Raw genomic sequence first — 16,937 nt, 5'->3', positions numbered from 1 at the left:
ACTTATTGTTACAGAAACTGAAAACAAAAACACTGTAGTAAAATAATTTTTAAATGTGTGAATAGTACGTATGACCCATTTTTAATATTTTTTAGTGCATGAACAGTAATAAACAGTGCATGAACAGTGATTTTTGTTCCTTGCACAATGAACCCATGTGATGTTACTGTTCATGCGCAGGGAAAAAAAATGGCAAAACGCGAAATCCTAAAACGTGGACGCAATATCCAAACGGCATCTAAGTCCGTTATTTGTAAAAGGATTCACATATAGGAAACAAAATGCATCTTATGTAATGCTCACTACAACAAACTTGAGTGTTTTTCAACATATTTATATCCACGGTCACTAAAAAATGTAGATAAAAGCTTAATTTTCTACGGTTGGGTACAATTGTAAAGTAAAAATAAGGAAACTCATAAACTTATTTCTACAGTTGTTATAACTGTTGAAAAAAAATATTAAAAAGTATTTGGTTTTAGTTTTTTTCTTCAGGCACCATAGTAAAAGGGGGTAAAAAAAAAAATAAAAGAGAATAGTTTTATCAACAACTTCATCAACTGTGGATAAAATAAATTAAATTTTGTATCAACAGTTGTAAAATGTTGGAAATCAATAACACTCTATTGTATTGTATAAAAGCTCATTTTAAACTTAGAGTTTAAAACATTAATGCTCTCTCTCGCTCTCGCTTCTGCTCTCTTTCATAGCTCACATCTCTCTTAGCCTAAACACAGGTTCTGAACTCCTCACAGCTTCTCTCTCTCTCTCTCTCTCTCTCTCTCTCTCTCTCTCTCTCTCTCTCTCTCTCTCTCTCTCTCTCTCTCTCTCTCTCTCTGTGTTTTTCTGTTATTTTCTCAGCAACCAAATAGAGTTTTTGACTTTAGAAACTCATGTGGCAGCATTAGAAAAAGACAACAAATAGTCAAAGGCTTACAAATATATATATATATATATATATATAGCCATTAATCCTTGCAATGTACATAAAATTACATCAAAAAATATTTATATATTGATATATCTGTAATTGATTGGACATGATCAAGTTACACCAACTTTTTAATAATGCAAAATCAATTTATACCTAACAGTTTAGTGATTTGATTATATGTATCATATATAAATAATTTTCTCCAACATTCATATGCATTGCACAAGTTACCAACTAATCTATAATGTAAAATAAAATGTTTTTGACTTTTTTTTTTTTTAATAACTTTTAAGGTTTCAAAATATTCTTTTAAAACCCCACATTTTTGTAGGTTATCATTCTAATACATATTTTTAACTTGTTTTATGGAGTTACAAATAGTGCTAAACTATATAATTTAAATAAAATGGAATTTGATTGGCCTTTTGAAAATCAAAAAATGCGAATTAAATTAGGTTTGATTTTCTCTTAAAAAAAATTATAATTAAATTATTTATGCTATTTTCTACGAACTCCCTAATTTAATTTTTTATTTATTAATCAAATATGTATCATATATAAAATTAAAGACATTTGACTTTTCGTCAACCTCATAATATTTTACTTAAACACTCCTTTAGAATCTTGACATATATATAGGGCCATGAGAGACCGCGAAAAACTAGGCTGCTCTCAAAAAAGGGGTTAGGCATCGGCACCTTCTCTTTTTAGGATTACGTGTGGAGTCGCCACTTATTTATTTATTTTTATATATAAAAAAAAAAGAAAAAATACAATACACAATTCACATGTCTAAAAATACCTCAAATTTCGTTAATTGATTTTACAAATACAATTTGGTAGAATATTGTTGAGGACTGTTTTTTGGCCCAGGTGGCATTACTTCATTAGCAACCCATGCCACATCAACATATTATTGATTTTTCGGGTAAATCTTTTTAAAACCCAAAATAAGCTCATATCTCATTTAACTAGATGGATTGGGCTCACATGGCCCACGAATCCTTACTTCAAGAGGCGGATTCATGGTCCACATTTTTTCTTCATCAATTGGGATCATAACCCCACAATATCATCAACATCAACATATGGATCGGGCTTAAGCAATGAATCAAAGCTCACGGCCCATATTACCTCTTTTACACTCATGGCAAGCGGCTTCTTCAAAAGAGCCCATATTTACACAAAATGACAACAAAACGAGGTACGTCATCTCATCTTCGGCTTATGATCCAAGCTCATAAGTCTCTTTGGGGAAACTTTGGGAGTTGTAGTTTGGAGTGCCAAGAGGTATGCTCAGTAAAGCTCTAGCGGTTTAAAGTTGATAAAAGAGACATGTTGTTTGGCGTGTCTTCTCCAACTCCCTAAACTCTGATGAGTCAGTGTGTAGCGGGTAACATATGGTAAGCATCTCTTATCACATAGCACTTTAGATGATAAAATTCCCCATTGCTCTTTTCCTAAAACTTAACTTTCATCATATGACAAATACTCAATATTCCCAGCCATTTAACTGCTGGGAAAATAACTGTTCATTCGATCCCCAGCTATTNAAGGATTCACATATAGGAAACAAAATGTTTCTTATGTAATGCTCACTACAACAAACTTGAGTGTTTTTCAACATATTTATATCCACGGTCACTAAAAAATGTAGATAAAAGCTTAATTTTCTACGGTTGGGTACAATTGTAAAGTAAAAATAAGGAAACTCATAAACTTATTTCTACAGTTGTTATAACTGTTGAAAAAAAATATTAAAAAGTATTTGGTTTTAGTTTTTTTCTTCAGGCACCATAGTAAAAGGGGGTAAAAAAAAAAATTAAAAGAGAATAGTTTTATCAACAACTTCATCAACTGTGGATAAAATAAATTAAATTTTGTATCAACAGTTGTAAAATGTTGGAAATCAATAACACTCTATTGTATTGTATAAAAGCTCATTTTAAACTTAGAGTTTAAAACATTAATGCTCTCTCTCGCTCTCGCTTCTGCTCTCTTTCATAGCTCACATCTCTCTTAGCCTAAACACAGGTTCTGAACTCCTCACAGCTTCTCTCTCTCTCTCTCTCTCTCTCTCTCTCTCTCTCTCTCTCTCTCTCTCTCTCTCTCTCTCTCTCTCTCTCTCTCTCTCTCTTCTCTTTTGTGTTCTGTTATTTTCTCGCAACCAAATAGAGTTTTTGACTTTAGAAACTCATGTGGCAGCATTAGAAAAAGACAACAAATAGTCAAAGGCTTACAAATATATATATATATATATATATATAGCCATTAATCCTTGCAATGTACATAAAATTACATCAAAAAATATTTATATATTGATATATCTGTAATTGATTGGACATGATCAAGTTACACCAACTTTTTAATAATGCAAAATCAATTTATACCTAACAGTTTAGTGATTTGATTATATGTATCATATATAAATAATTTTCTCCAACATTCATATGCATTGCACAAGTTACCAACTAATCTATAATGTAAAATAAAATGTTTTTGACTTTTTTTTTTTTTAATAACTTTTAAAGTTTTCAAAATATTCTTTTAAAACCCCACATTTTTGTAGGTTATCATTCTAATACATATTTTTAACTTGTTTTATGGAGTTACAAATAGTGCTAAACTATATAATTTAAATAAAATGGAATTTGATTGGCCTTTTGAAAATCAAAAAATGCGAATTAAATTAGGTTTGATTTTCTCTTAAAAAAAATTATAATTAAATTATTTATGCTATTTTCTACGAACTCCCTAATTTAATTTTTTATTTATTAATCAAATATGTATCATATATAAAATTAAAGACATTTGACTTTTCGTCAACCTCATAATATTTTACTTAAACACTCCTTTAGAATCTTGACATATATATAGGGCCATGAGAGACCGCGAAAAACTAGGCTGCTCTCAAAAAAGGGGTTAGGCATCGGCACCTTCTCTTTTTAGGATTACGTGTGGAGTCGCCACTTATTTATTTATTTTTATATATAAAAAAAAAAGAAAAAATACAATACACAATTCACATGTCTAAAAATACCTCAAATTTCGTTAATTGATTTTACAAATACAATTTGGTAGAATATTGTTGAGGACTGTTTTTTGGCCCAGGTGGCATTACTTCATTAGCAACCCATGCCACATCAACATATTATTGATTTTTCGGGTAAATCTTTTTAAAACCCAAAATAAGCTCATATCTCATTTAACTAGATGGATTGGGCTCACATGGCCCACGAGATCCTTACTTCAAGAGGCGGATTCATGGTCCACATTTTTTCTTCATCAATTGGGATCATAACCCCACAATATCATCAACATCAACATATGGATCGGGCTTAAGCAATGAATCAAAGCTCACGGCCTATATTACCTCTTTTACACTCATGGCAAGCGGCTTCTTCAATAAGAGCCCATATTTACACAAAATGACAACAAAACGAGGTACGTCATCTCATCTTCGGCTTATGATCCAAGCTCATAAGTCTCTTTGGGAAACTTTGGGAGTTGTAGTTTGGAGTGCCAAGAGGTATGCTCAGTAAAGCTCTAGCGGTTTAAAGTTGATAAAAGAGACATGTTGTTTGGCGTGTCTTCTCCAACTCCCTAAACTCTGATGAGTCCGTGTGTAGCGGGTAACATATGGTAAGCATCTCTTATCACATAGCACTTTAGATGATAAAATTCCCCATTGCTCTTTTCCTAAAACTTAACTTTCATCATATGACAAATACTCAATATTCCCAGCCATTTAACTGCTGGGAAAATAACTGTTCATTCGATCCCCAGCTATTGTTATACAAATTTAGAAATTTCATTATATCATTCTACATAAACTACACTACTTCTTTCAGCTAAAATCCAACTCAAACACGTGGCTTAATCTATTGACTATCTTTTATATCTCTCTCTATATAAAATATTCATGATATCTCTAATACCCAACTGTTGTTGCCACAATCAAACCATATATTTCTCCGCCAGCTACCAAAACAGAGCATTAAATACTTTTCTTGCTCACCAAGATTATGTCACAACACAATGAGACCTTGACTAAATCTCTAGAGCTTCATTAACTTTCAACCAATCTTTCTACTACTTGCTAGAAATGTGTTGTAATGGAACCTTATACCAAAAACACAAACACCTGAAAAGGAAACATTTCCAGCTAAACCCCAGCAGTGTATTCAGCACTTTACACTTGGCTGAGAGTGATATCATTAGCCATTTAATGCTGAAATTCCAGCAGCCAGCTGTTATACCAAAAATAGCAAGATAACCTTGAAAGAAATCTTACCATTTTTCAGCCAAATCCATGAAATGACCTCTCTAGTAGCCTGAAATGACCCATTTGACCTTATTGGCTTCTGTCCAAAGCAAACAGCTGTCTCATGATAGTTGTCACAGCTTTTCCTAATAGCTAGGACAGCTTTTTCATGATAGCTATCATAACTTTTCATAATACCTGGGACAGCCTTTTCAGGACAGTTGTGACAGTTGACCTAGCAGCCTAAGCATTACTAATGTTTCCACTTTTGGCTAAAACCAAAACCAACTAAATAAATTACCTTTCTCTTGCTAAAATACCTTCATTTTCTGTTGTTTTTTCCCCAGCAACCCTTACCCGAAACAACAAGAATACCTTAAAGCTAAATATACCATTTTTGGCCAAATCTTAAGATGGATTCTCTGAAAATTCATTGCTGATTGGTACAGATTTTGGCTGAGATTATTTGCTAAAATACCCCCTTAAACTCAGCTCTAAAAACAACCCTTCATCAACACCTCAAGGGGGGACACCAATGAAGGGGAACTCTCTCACAAATCTCTCTAATGATCTTCTTAAGTTCTCAATGAAGTACTGAGCTTCTGGGTTTTTAGTTCCTAAATGAGAAACTAAACTCTCCAGCCCTTAACTCATAAATGCCCTTCATAAGCCCTCATACATCCTAGCAGTAAATCCCAGCAACATTATTAAACACACTATAGCACTATTACCCCTCTTATACTCATTCTCCCACTCTCCATATTCAGAAAATACACCTATCTCACTGCTCCTATTTCCAAATACCTAAACACATCTCCATGCTCTTCTCTTACAAAATCTTTCCTCTTGGAAAGCAATCTCTACAACTTCTCTAGCAGTTATAATCTCACATTTTTACTATCTTTAACCTCCATACCTCTTATACTTCCATATATCACACATATTACAAATACTACATCTCACAACACATCTATATCTTTTACCATCTCCACACTCCTCAAGAGATATCAAACACTTATGCTAAAAGCCCTTCTTATGGAAGGTATGGACTTCTATTACTAAAGCCATTCTCCTAGAAGGCACCAAGATCTCATATCAAAGCCTTTCTCTTAGAGGGCACAACTATTTCTTTCAAAAGCCCTTCTCTTAGAAGGCACAAATTACATCTTACAAAAGCCCTTCTCATGGAAGGTAGCACTATTCATAACTTTACAATAACTAAAAGAGCATTATCAAAGGGAAAACTCATTTAAGTGCATGATAAAAGGAACAAGCTTAACCAGCCCATACACATAGCTGGGCATACTCTCTCTCCCTCCAGTTGCACTCATTTTTCCCTTTCAATCTTGAAGTCATCATGACAAACTACCTCTTTACCGCTGACATTCTACTGAAATCCTATCAGCTCACTAATGCTACATAGCTGGGCTACAAACCATCAGAGATAAGTGACTCTACTTCCATACCTTTAAATTTATATCATCACACATGAGTAGCTGATGCAGCACCACCAATGCATGTAGATAATTACTACTTCAATTTGTTAGGTTTATTTTGGTAACACCCTAACTACACTCTCTCTTTAGACATGTTATCCTCAATGATTTACATTTTGAGAACTGGTATTGTTGGTTTAGTAATTTTCTAGCCATTTAATGCTTTCAGGGATTGACTCGGCGCATGAAGAAAGTGAGTAGGGATCTGGATTTAGTCTTGGAGAATATCATCCAAGAGCATGACCAAATTTCTTGTGGTCAACAAAATCGTCACAGTGATTTTACACGTGTTACTTTCTTTGATGAACCAACCCATGAATCCCCATGATGAACATGTGTACATAATCAATCGGACAAACATCAATGTAATCATAATAGACATGATTTCGGGTGCATATGACACTTCATCTACTGCAATTGAGTGGACTTTTTCTGAACTCTTGAGGCATCCACGGGTAATGAAACATATACAAGAAGAGCTAGAAGGTGTAGTTGGAATGAAAAGAATGGTGGAGGAGACAGATATGAAATACTTAACATACTTGGATATGGTGGTGAAGGAAAGTTTAAGACTACATCCTGTTGCTCCATTACTAGTCCCACATGAATCCATGGAGGACATTGAGATCAATGGATATTACGTATCCAAAAAATCAAGACTAATAATAAACTTTTGGGCTATTGGACAAGATCCTAATGCGTGGTCAGATAATGTGTGGTCAGATAATGTGGTAGAATTTTACCCTGAAAGGTTTATGAATAATAATATAGACCTCAGAGGACGTGATTTCTAGCTCATCCCATTTGAGTCTGGTCCCAGAGGGTGCCCTGGAATACAATTGGGCCTTACAACTATTAAATATGTTGTAGCTCAATTATTGCATTGCTTTCACTGGGTTCTCCCCCTTGGCATTTTGCCTAATGAGTTGGACATGAGTGAGAAGTTTGGGCTAGCAATGCGAAGAGCCAAGCATTTGTTTGCCGTGCTAGCTTAATTATCGCCTACTTGATTAAGTTTTTATTTGGAAACAACTTATTTACTTCTGAAAGCAATCTTGATAAAATGTAAAAGTTAAATAAAATAAGTAGATGACTCGCATGAGATCTACAAATAATAAAAAAAATAAACAATAAGCCGACTTATAAGTTTTATACCAATGAACACAAAATTTTTAAGAGAATTATGATATAACTTTTGGGAAAATTTTACTTAATAAGTTTTGGTTTGCTTTTGGTGTTAATTATAATATGTCCTCTCTCTCTCTCTCTCTCTCTCTCTTAAACTTTGGATATTTTAAGTGAAAAAAAAAAAAAAAAAAAAAAAAAAAAAAAAAAAAAAAAAAAAGTCCATCCATTCCCTTATGGGAAAAGACCTGTCCCGGCGCTTTTGAAAGCGCTGGGACAGGTCCATCCATTCCGTTATGGGAAAAGACCTGTCCCGGCGCTTTGAAAAGCGTTGGTACAGGTCCCTCAATTGCCTTATGGGAAAAAACCTGTCCCGGCGTTTTTGAAAGCGCTGGGACAGGTCCATCCATTCCGTTATGGAAAAGACCTGTCCCGGCGCTTTGCAAAGCGCTGGGACAGGTCCCTCAATGCCTTATGGGAAAAAACCTGTCCCGGCGCTTTTGAAAGCGCTGGCACAGGTCCATCCATTATGTTATGGGAAAATACCTGTCCCGGCGCTTTGAAAAGCGCTGGGACAGGTCCCTCAATTGCCTTATGGGAAAAAACCTGTCCCGGCGCTTTTGAAAGCGCTGGCACAGGTCCATCCATTATGTTATGGGAAATACCTGTCCCAGCGCTTTGAAAAGCGCTGGGACAGGTCCCTCAATTGTCTTACGGGAAAAAACCTGTCCCGGCGCTTTTAAAAGCGCCGGGACAAGTCCATCCATTCCCTTATGGAGAAAGAGCTGTCCCAGCGCTTTCAAAAGCGCTGGGACAAGTCATTCTCCATTCCCTTATGAGAAAGAGCTGTCCCAGCGCTTTTAAAAGCGCTGGACAGCTCTTTCTCCATTCCCCGGAGAATGACCTATACCAGCGCTCCAAAAGCGCTGGGATAGGTCACCTAATGCGCTGGATTGGCCAATTTTTAGGTTTCAGAGGTATTTTGGACTTTTTTTTTTTGGGTTTTGGGGGTTTTTTGGTCATTTTAGGTTTCGAATGTATTTTGCTCATTTTTGGGTTTCATGGGTATTTTGGTCATTTTTTTATGTTTCGGGGGTATTTTGGTCATTTGTTGAGTTGGGGGGTAGANTCTTTTCCCATAAGGGAATGGATGGACCTGTCCCAACGCTTTTGGACTTCCTATACCAGCGTTTTTAAAAAACGCCTCTATAGGCCTCCTATTGCAGCGCTTTATAAAGCGCCGGTTTTGAGCCGCCGCAATAGGATTTCCTATACCAGCGTTTTCAAAAAGCGCTGGTACAAGCTTATCTATTGTGGCGGTTTGGAAAAACGCCGGGAAAAAAAACGCTGGTACAGGCCGATTTTTTTGTAGTGGGAATTTACTCATAATGATAGTTTTTTATTATCAGACCAAAATACTAATCGGTTTTTAGTGTAGGCAGGAATTGAATCCCAAATATTTTATTCAATCATAAAAATTTTTACCAGTTGAATTAACTGGAACCCACAAGCATAGTTGTCATAATGTAACTTGATTTTTTAATTTTATGTATCGTGTATCGTATTGTATCATGTATCGTGAGATACACAAACACTTAATAAAATTATAAATATACATATAAAAAAGGTATATTCATTATAAATTCAAAATATGTTCAACTAATGTCCAATTTAATAATTACTTATGTAATAATATTTAACAAAGCTATCTAAATAAATCAAATAATCATATGTTTATAACATACACATTTAAATTGATTAAACTTAGAAGTGATAATACATGATATACAAGTCAAAATAAGAATTTCTTTTCATCATCTTGCCTAATAAACTCCATTTAAATCAATGTTATCATCATGTTCATTATCTTGCAAAGTTGTTTTTTCATTAACATTTTCTTCATCATCATTAACGTAACATTTACTATCTCTTTCTTTGTTTTTTTTTTTTTATTCTAATATTTTTTCCAAGCATTCTAGCTTCTTAGACTTCTACCAATAATAACAAAATAAAAATAATTATATTTTCATTTAATACATTATTCATATTATAGAAAATATATTTGTAAATATGAAAGTGAAGTGTAAGAGTATAGTCCAAATTTTGTAAGAGAAAGAGGAGGGGGAATAAATACTCATGGACATGTTATTTTATTGGACTCAATTAAGTACATATCCCAATAATTTTGTGTTAGAAAAAGTCTAACAACTTGTTTAAATAAAATAAAATGACAAATTTTAATAGAGAAACAAATTTTAAACCCACATATCTCTATATTGTACTATTTAATGATATGATATAATTTATACAATATGCACCTATGCATTGGACGATTCATGAGATGATACACTCTTATGATATGAAATTTTTTGTACACGATACGATACGTATTGCGTATCGTACAATACTAACAACTATACATGTATGGGTTTTAAGTTTTTAAATCAAATTTAGTTAAAAAATAAAAAAATAAAATAATGACGTAGAAAATTTTGAAAGCCTCAAAACTTATGTGGCAAGCTTTCATGAAGTTAATAAAAAGTCAAATGCTTCGGTTTTATTGTATATATAGATGAGTGTCAATATTAATTTTTTTTGTGATTTGTGACATGTCAAAATTTATAGTATTTTTAGCATTAGCTTTTATTTATTTATTTTTATTTTATAAAAAATATAACTTTTAATAGTTAATATTTTGAATTTAATTAATATATATTTATTGTTTGAAATTTGGGGATTGGGAGCTTGGACCTTAGGCGGTTGCCTTACTTGACTAATGGTTGGGCCCACCTAGAATTACAAATGTGACTTTTCATATTTTAGATTAGAGTTTGATTGATGGACATTTTTAATGGATTATTTTAAAAAAGTTTTGATATCGCTTTTATAAAAAATATAAAAATTTGTGAAAAATCAATTACTCTTTTTATTTTCAATAAAAATTTTAGGTATATTTAATGTGATAATTTGCTTTTTAAATTTTATCTTAGGAGGGAGAGAGGAGATTTGGTTTTTGTATAAGCTATGACTTTAAAGAAGGTGACTGCCGACTAGTGAGATCGAGTGAGGTGACAATCTGATGGCATTTTTGTTGAAATTTTTGCCCTACAATTATGGGTGAGTTTATATTGCCACCCTAGAGTTCTGATTCTACTACGTATTTATTTACTTTTAATGAAAAGACAAATTAGCCATTTTCCACTTTCACAAGAGTTTATAAATTATGGGAAATGTTAACGAATGCTTAAGAAAATTGATTTAGGAACTATTTTAGAAATATTTTATGAAAAAATGATAAATCAATTAATTTTTCTGTTATCTTTTTATATTTCTAATAAAAGTTGTGTTAAAACTTTTTTAATATGGTTTATTAACAATTGCCTTAAAGACACTTTTTAACATAACCCATAAATTATAATCTCCAAACACATCTTCAATCCCCTACCTTTCATCGCAGACTCAATTTCCAAAATGTCTCCATTGACATTAGCCATTTTCCTTTATCGTACAATACTAACAACTATACATGTATGGGTTTTAAGTTTTTAAATCAAATTTAGTTAAAAAATAAAAAAATAAAATAATGACGTAGAAAATTTTGAAAGCCTCAAAACTTATGTGGCAAGCTTTCATGAAGTTAATAAAAAGTCAAATGCTTCGGTTTTATTGTATATATAGATGAGTGTCAATATTAATTTTTTTTGTGATTTGTGACATGTCAAAATTTATAGTATTTTTAGCATTAGCTTTTATTTATTTATTTTTATTTTATAAAAAATATAACTTTTAATAGTTAATATTTTGAATTTAATTAATATATATTTATTGTTTGAAATTTGGGGATTGGGAGCTTGGACCTTAGGCGGTTGCCTTACTTGACTAATGGTTGGGCCCACCTAGAATTACAAATGTGACTTTTCATATTTTAGATTAGAGTTTGATTGATGGACATTTTTAATGGATTATTTTAAAAAAGTTTTGATATCGCTTTTATAAAAAATATAAAAATTTGTGAAAAATCAATTACTCTTTTTATTTTCAATAAAAATTTTAGGTATATTTAATGTGATAATTTGCTTTTTAAATTTTATCTTAGGAGGGAGAGAGGAGATTTGGTTTTTGTATAAGCTATGACTTTAAAGAAGGTGACTGCCGACTAGTGAGATCGAGTGAGGTGACAATCTGATGGCATTTTTGTTGAAATTTTTGCCCTACAATTATGGGTGAGTTTATATTGCCACCCTAGAGTTCTGATTCTACTACGTATTTATTTACTTTTAATGAAAAGACAAATTAGCCATTTTCCACTTTCACAAGAGTTTATAAATTATGGGAAATGTTAACGAATGCTTAAGAAAATTGATTTAGGAACTATTTTAGAAATATTTTATGAAAAAATGATAAATCAATTAATTTTTCTGTTATCTTTTTATATTTCTAATAAAAGTTGTGTTAAAATTTTCTTAATATGGTTTATTAACAATTGCCTTAAAGACACTTTTTAACATAACCCATAAATTATAATCTCCAAACACATCTTCAATCCCCTACCTTTCATCGCAGACTCAATTTCCAAAATGTCTCCATTGACATTAGCCATTTTCCTACTACTATCGATCTGTACATTCATACAAATCCTATCACGGCCAAAGGACCACAAAAATGAGCCTGAACTCCCACCTGGTCCTCGTGCCTTACCAATTAATTGGTAACCTTCACATGCTAGGTGTCTCCCACACCGTGCCCTCCAAAACTTAGCGAAAAAATATGGGCCCATCATGTCATTGCGGCTTGGTCATGTACCAACTATTGTGATCTCATCTCCTCAAGCTGCTGAGCTATTTTAAAGACCCATGAAACCATTTTTGCTAGCCGACCTAAACTCCAAGCCTCTGAGTACATGTCTTATGGTACCAAGGGCATGACTTTCACTGAGTATGGTCCATATTGGCGCAACATTAGGAAACTATGTACGTTGCAACTTCTTAGTGCTTCAAAAATAGTCATTTGCACCTATGAGGAAAGAGGAGTTATTATCATTGGTGCAGTCACTTTAAAAAGCCGCAGCAGCGCATGAGGTTGTGGACCATAGTGGGAAAGTTTGCGAACTTATTGAGAAAACCACATGTAGAATGATATTTGGGCAAAGTAAAGATAATAGATTCGACTTGAAGGTACTTATTGAGGAGGCCCTTACCTTGGGGCGCGCACTTGATCTACAGGTATTCATGTTTCTGTCTATTCAACTTTATCAGAGTCTTAAATCTTTATGATTAGTTGAAGTGACCATGGCCAAAACCAATCCAATTGGTCTATTCCTTTTTGGGATAAAACCTGTCTATTATTATTATTTTTCTTTTTTTAACTTATTTAGAAATATTAGATATGTTAGCCCCCACATCTTGAACCCACTCTACTTACCCTTGGTGATATATATATATATTTCTATTTAAAATTTATAGTTGTGGTATATGAAAAATAAGACATGTTTATGGTTTGTTTGAATTGAGAGAGAGAGATAGAGAATAAAGTAGAGTAGAGTAAATTTAGTTTAAAATTAACTTATTTTCAGGCAATTCTATTCTACTTCTTCTCCATCCAAATGAATCCTTAATAAAATCTTAGATTTCAATTCTCCGTAAAATCTTGTACAAGGACATGGCCGCCTTGAAAAACACATGGCCAATACAGTTCCCGTTTCACCTAAAAAAGAAAAATTAAATAAATAAATACAGTTCCCGTTTTCTTCTTTCTAGTATTTTATTGTTTTGGTCCCTTTCTCAACAATTCTTTTACTCTTTTTTTTTCTTATATTAATACCTTACACTTTGATAAGTAATCAACTAATCTTATCTTCTACCACCCTATTCCAGTTCCACAAAACTACATTATTTACAATTGACAGAGCATATATATATATATATATACACGCCAACAACTGGTTCCATAAATTTGGGTCCATCCAGAAGTTTTAACTTGAATGCCAGACATATTAATGGAGTAAACAATACTACTAGTACCATAGGCTTTTCACATACTTTGTCTTAACTATTTTATGTTGCAAATTGTGCTTAGTTGTCTGTTACTATTACTATTACGTAAACTCACAATTTTTTTTTTTTCATCACTTACAATTTGGTCATGTATGACAATTATGACAAAGTGTATAGTATTAACTTTATTGTAAGTGATAATTCTTGAGAGAAAAAAAAATGAAAAAATGAAAAATGTTTATTTTGATTTCTAAGGCTACCGTATCATAAGATAAACATGATGTTTTTCCATGTATTTTATATTTGAAAAATGCTAGAATCACAATTATTTGCACAAATTTTGCTACAATTTAACATGATAAGGAGTGAGCGACGGAGGAAAATTGGTAGGTTTAACCGTTTAAGTGGGTCCACACCTCCACCACTTGTAACTCACCAAGTGATAAATTGTGCAAAAATTGTGTAAATTGTTATGTTCTAGCATTGTTCTTTATATTTCTACTACTTTTATTATTGTTTTAAAATATGTGGTTGCATCCTTTCTAGAACACTAAGCTATCAACTTGGCCTATGTAATGGCTAACAGGACAGGATATAATCATCCACAAGTTGCAATATATATATATATATATACACAAAAGTTAAAAAAGCAAAGCATAATAGAATGCGTCACGGGAACAAATCTTTTCGAATCACATATATAAAACCATTTGGTTTAGCGATTTGGATCCAAATTAAAAACATGTTTATTTTATCCAAAACATGATTTTTATGTGTTTGGTGAAATATCAAGCTATCATAATAGACATGATTTCAGGTGCATATGACACTTTAACTGCTGCGATTGAATGGACCTTTTCTCAACTCTTGAGGTATCCATGAGTGATGAAACATGTACAGGAAGAGCTAAAACGTGTAGTTGGAATGAATAGAACGGTTGAGGAGACAGATTTGTTGAAATTACCATAATTGGATATGGTGGTGAAGGAAAGCTTAAGACTGCATCATGTTGGACCATTACTTGTCCCACATGAATCCATGGAGGACGTTGAGATCAATGGATATTATGTCTCCAAGAAATCACGTATAATAATAATAAATTTTTGGACTATTGGACAAGATCCTTATGTGTGGTCTAATAATGTGAAAGAATTTTATCCAAAAAGGTTCATAAATATAGTAATATAGACCTCAAAGGATGTGATTTCCAGCTTATACCATTTGGGTCTGGTCACAGAGGGTGCCCTAGATTGCATCTAGGCCTTTACAACTGTTAAATATGTTCTAGCTTAATTATTGCACTGCTTTCATTGGGAACTCCCTAGTGGCATGTTGCCTAATGTCTTGGACATGAGTGAGAAGTTTGGGCTATCAATGCAAAGAGCCAAGATGCCAACTTATTGCCCACTTAGTTAAATTTGTAGGAGAATTACGATATAATCTTTAATTTTTTCTTTTTACTTATTTAGATTTACTGTGCACTTGGTTTTGTTGTTCCAAATGAAGAGTTGGAAAAATTGTAGCACCAAATCAACTCAAGTTACCTGAATAAAATCTAAATTTGCCTTGTTTTGGATTCAAATTTATTTTGTGCTCACAAAAATAGAATGTCATAGGTTGGGAAGTTCTGCACAATATTTTTATTTAAAATAGAGTTGGTAAATTGTTAAAATATTTGGCAAATGCCTTCCTAAAAATTGTAGCTTCAACACATTTTTACTTTGAAATTATATCTCTTCAATATTAATGCTCAAATTATGTCTTCAAGAGACGTCTTCAATGTAAAACAATTTTACAATAGCACTGAATTTTTCTTATAAAAATGTGCACTTTTGGTTGTAAATCACATATAGAAATCAGATATCAGGATATCTAGATTCTCACTCAATGCCCTTATTAGGAATGTGGATTCCCTTTTAAAAAGGTCGGAATCCACATTTGTATGCTTATATAAAGTTACATTTTGTATAAACTGACAATTTTACCCATTCTCCCTACCTTTTAACCAATAGAAATAAAATAAAATAAGAAAATATTATTAAAAATTGACAATTTAAATATAAGTTTTTTTTATTATATATGTCATTTAAAAAATGTTTTACTAAAGTTCTATTGAATTTTCCATGACTTATAGTTTTTTTTTTTCCTCATAATTTATTTGAAGGAAGATATAAAAAAAGATTAAAAAGAAAAAGAAGGTTGCATTTACGAATCAAATGATATTTTAGGAAAAATAAATAATTATGATAAGATTTTAGGAAATAATCTAAATATAAGCATCTCATATTCTCAAAATTTTTATTAGATTCCAAATCAAACCAAACAAAAAAATAGTTACATTTTTAAACATCTAGATTGCTAGGCATCACATTCTCAGAAATCTAAATGTTGGGATTAATGTAGATTCCCCGTATCAAATGCCACCTTAATGTTAGCAGTTAGCAATGTTACACCGCACCAAGTCTAACATGTTGGAGTGTAAATTTAGTCATAATGACCTTTGTACAATCTTAATTTTTATTGATTAGGTTCACCCTAATTAGAATTAATTTTTAAAACTATGGAGACAAATAAATATTTTACTTAATAAAAAACAATTCTACATTATCTCTTAGGATTATCCCATGTTCACTTGTCCACAATTATTTACCATTTAAAACAATGAGAATTAAGCTTTATGTCGATTTTTAATTAATCATTCAAGTACCAATTAAACTTAACCAAGTTTAATCCCATGCATGCTTATTTTAATACCATCCTTGATCAAACCCATAATTTTAATTAAGGAAAAAAGTAAAAAACTATCATGCCCTTAAATTCTATTTTGACCTGTTATTATTTGAATTTTAACTTTAAGTAAATTTTGGAAATTTCAAAATTTGTAAAATGGCTTTTATTTTAAAAATTAAATTGCTCAAAAATGACATTCTAATAATTGCAAAAGTGGCATCGCTAAATGTATATAATCTACACGATATAACTAAAACAGGCACATCATAACTCTACTCAAAAGCTATAGTAACTTTTAAAAGAGGGTAAGTAAAGTTATACTACACACAATATATTTTCTTAAGTAATGTGGGATAATTACCCTTTTTTTTAGAAATATACACACACAAGGGAGA

At 32.1% G+C, this 16,937-nt stretch overlaps 3 pseudogenes; all 3 read left to right on the top strand.

Moving 5' to 3' along the window:
* Positions 1-2,122: 2,122 nt before the first annotated feature.
* Positions 2,123-7,689, top strand: LOC112012065 (cytochrome P450 CYP736A12-like; annotated as a pseudogene).
* Positions 7,690-12,396: 4,707 nt separating this feature from the next.
* Positions 12,397-13,092, top strand: LOC136061126 (cytochrome P450 CYP736A12-like; annotated as a pseudogene).
* A 1,482-nt stretch (positions 13,093-14,574) lies between these two features.
* On the top strand, positions 14,575-15,228 carry LOC112012062 (cytochrome P450 CYP736A12-like; annotated as a pseudogene).
* Positions 15,229-16,937: the final 1,709 nt, after the last annotated feature.

The sequence above is a fragment of the Quercus suber genome, unplaced genomic scaffold (assembly GCF_002906115.3).
Source record: "Quercus suber isolate HL8 unplaced genomic scaffold, Cork oak 2.0 scaffold_344, whole genome shotgun sequence".
Taxonomy (NCBI): Eukaryota; Viridiplantae; Streptophyta; class Magnoliopsida; order Fagales; family Fagaceae; genus Quercus; species Quercus suber.
The sequence above is the reverse complement of the archived record's forward strand: the minus strand, read 5'-3'. Positions and strand labels throughout refer to the sequence as shown.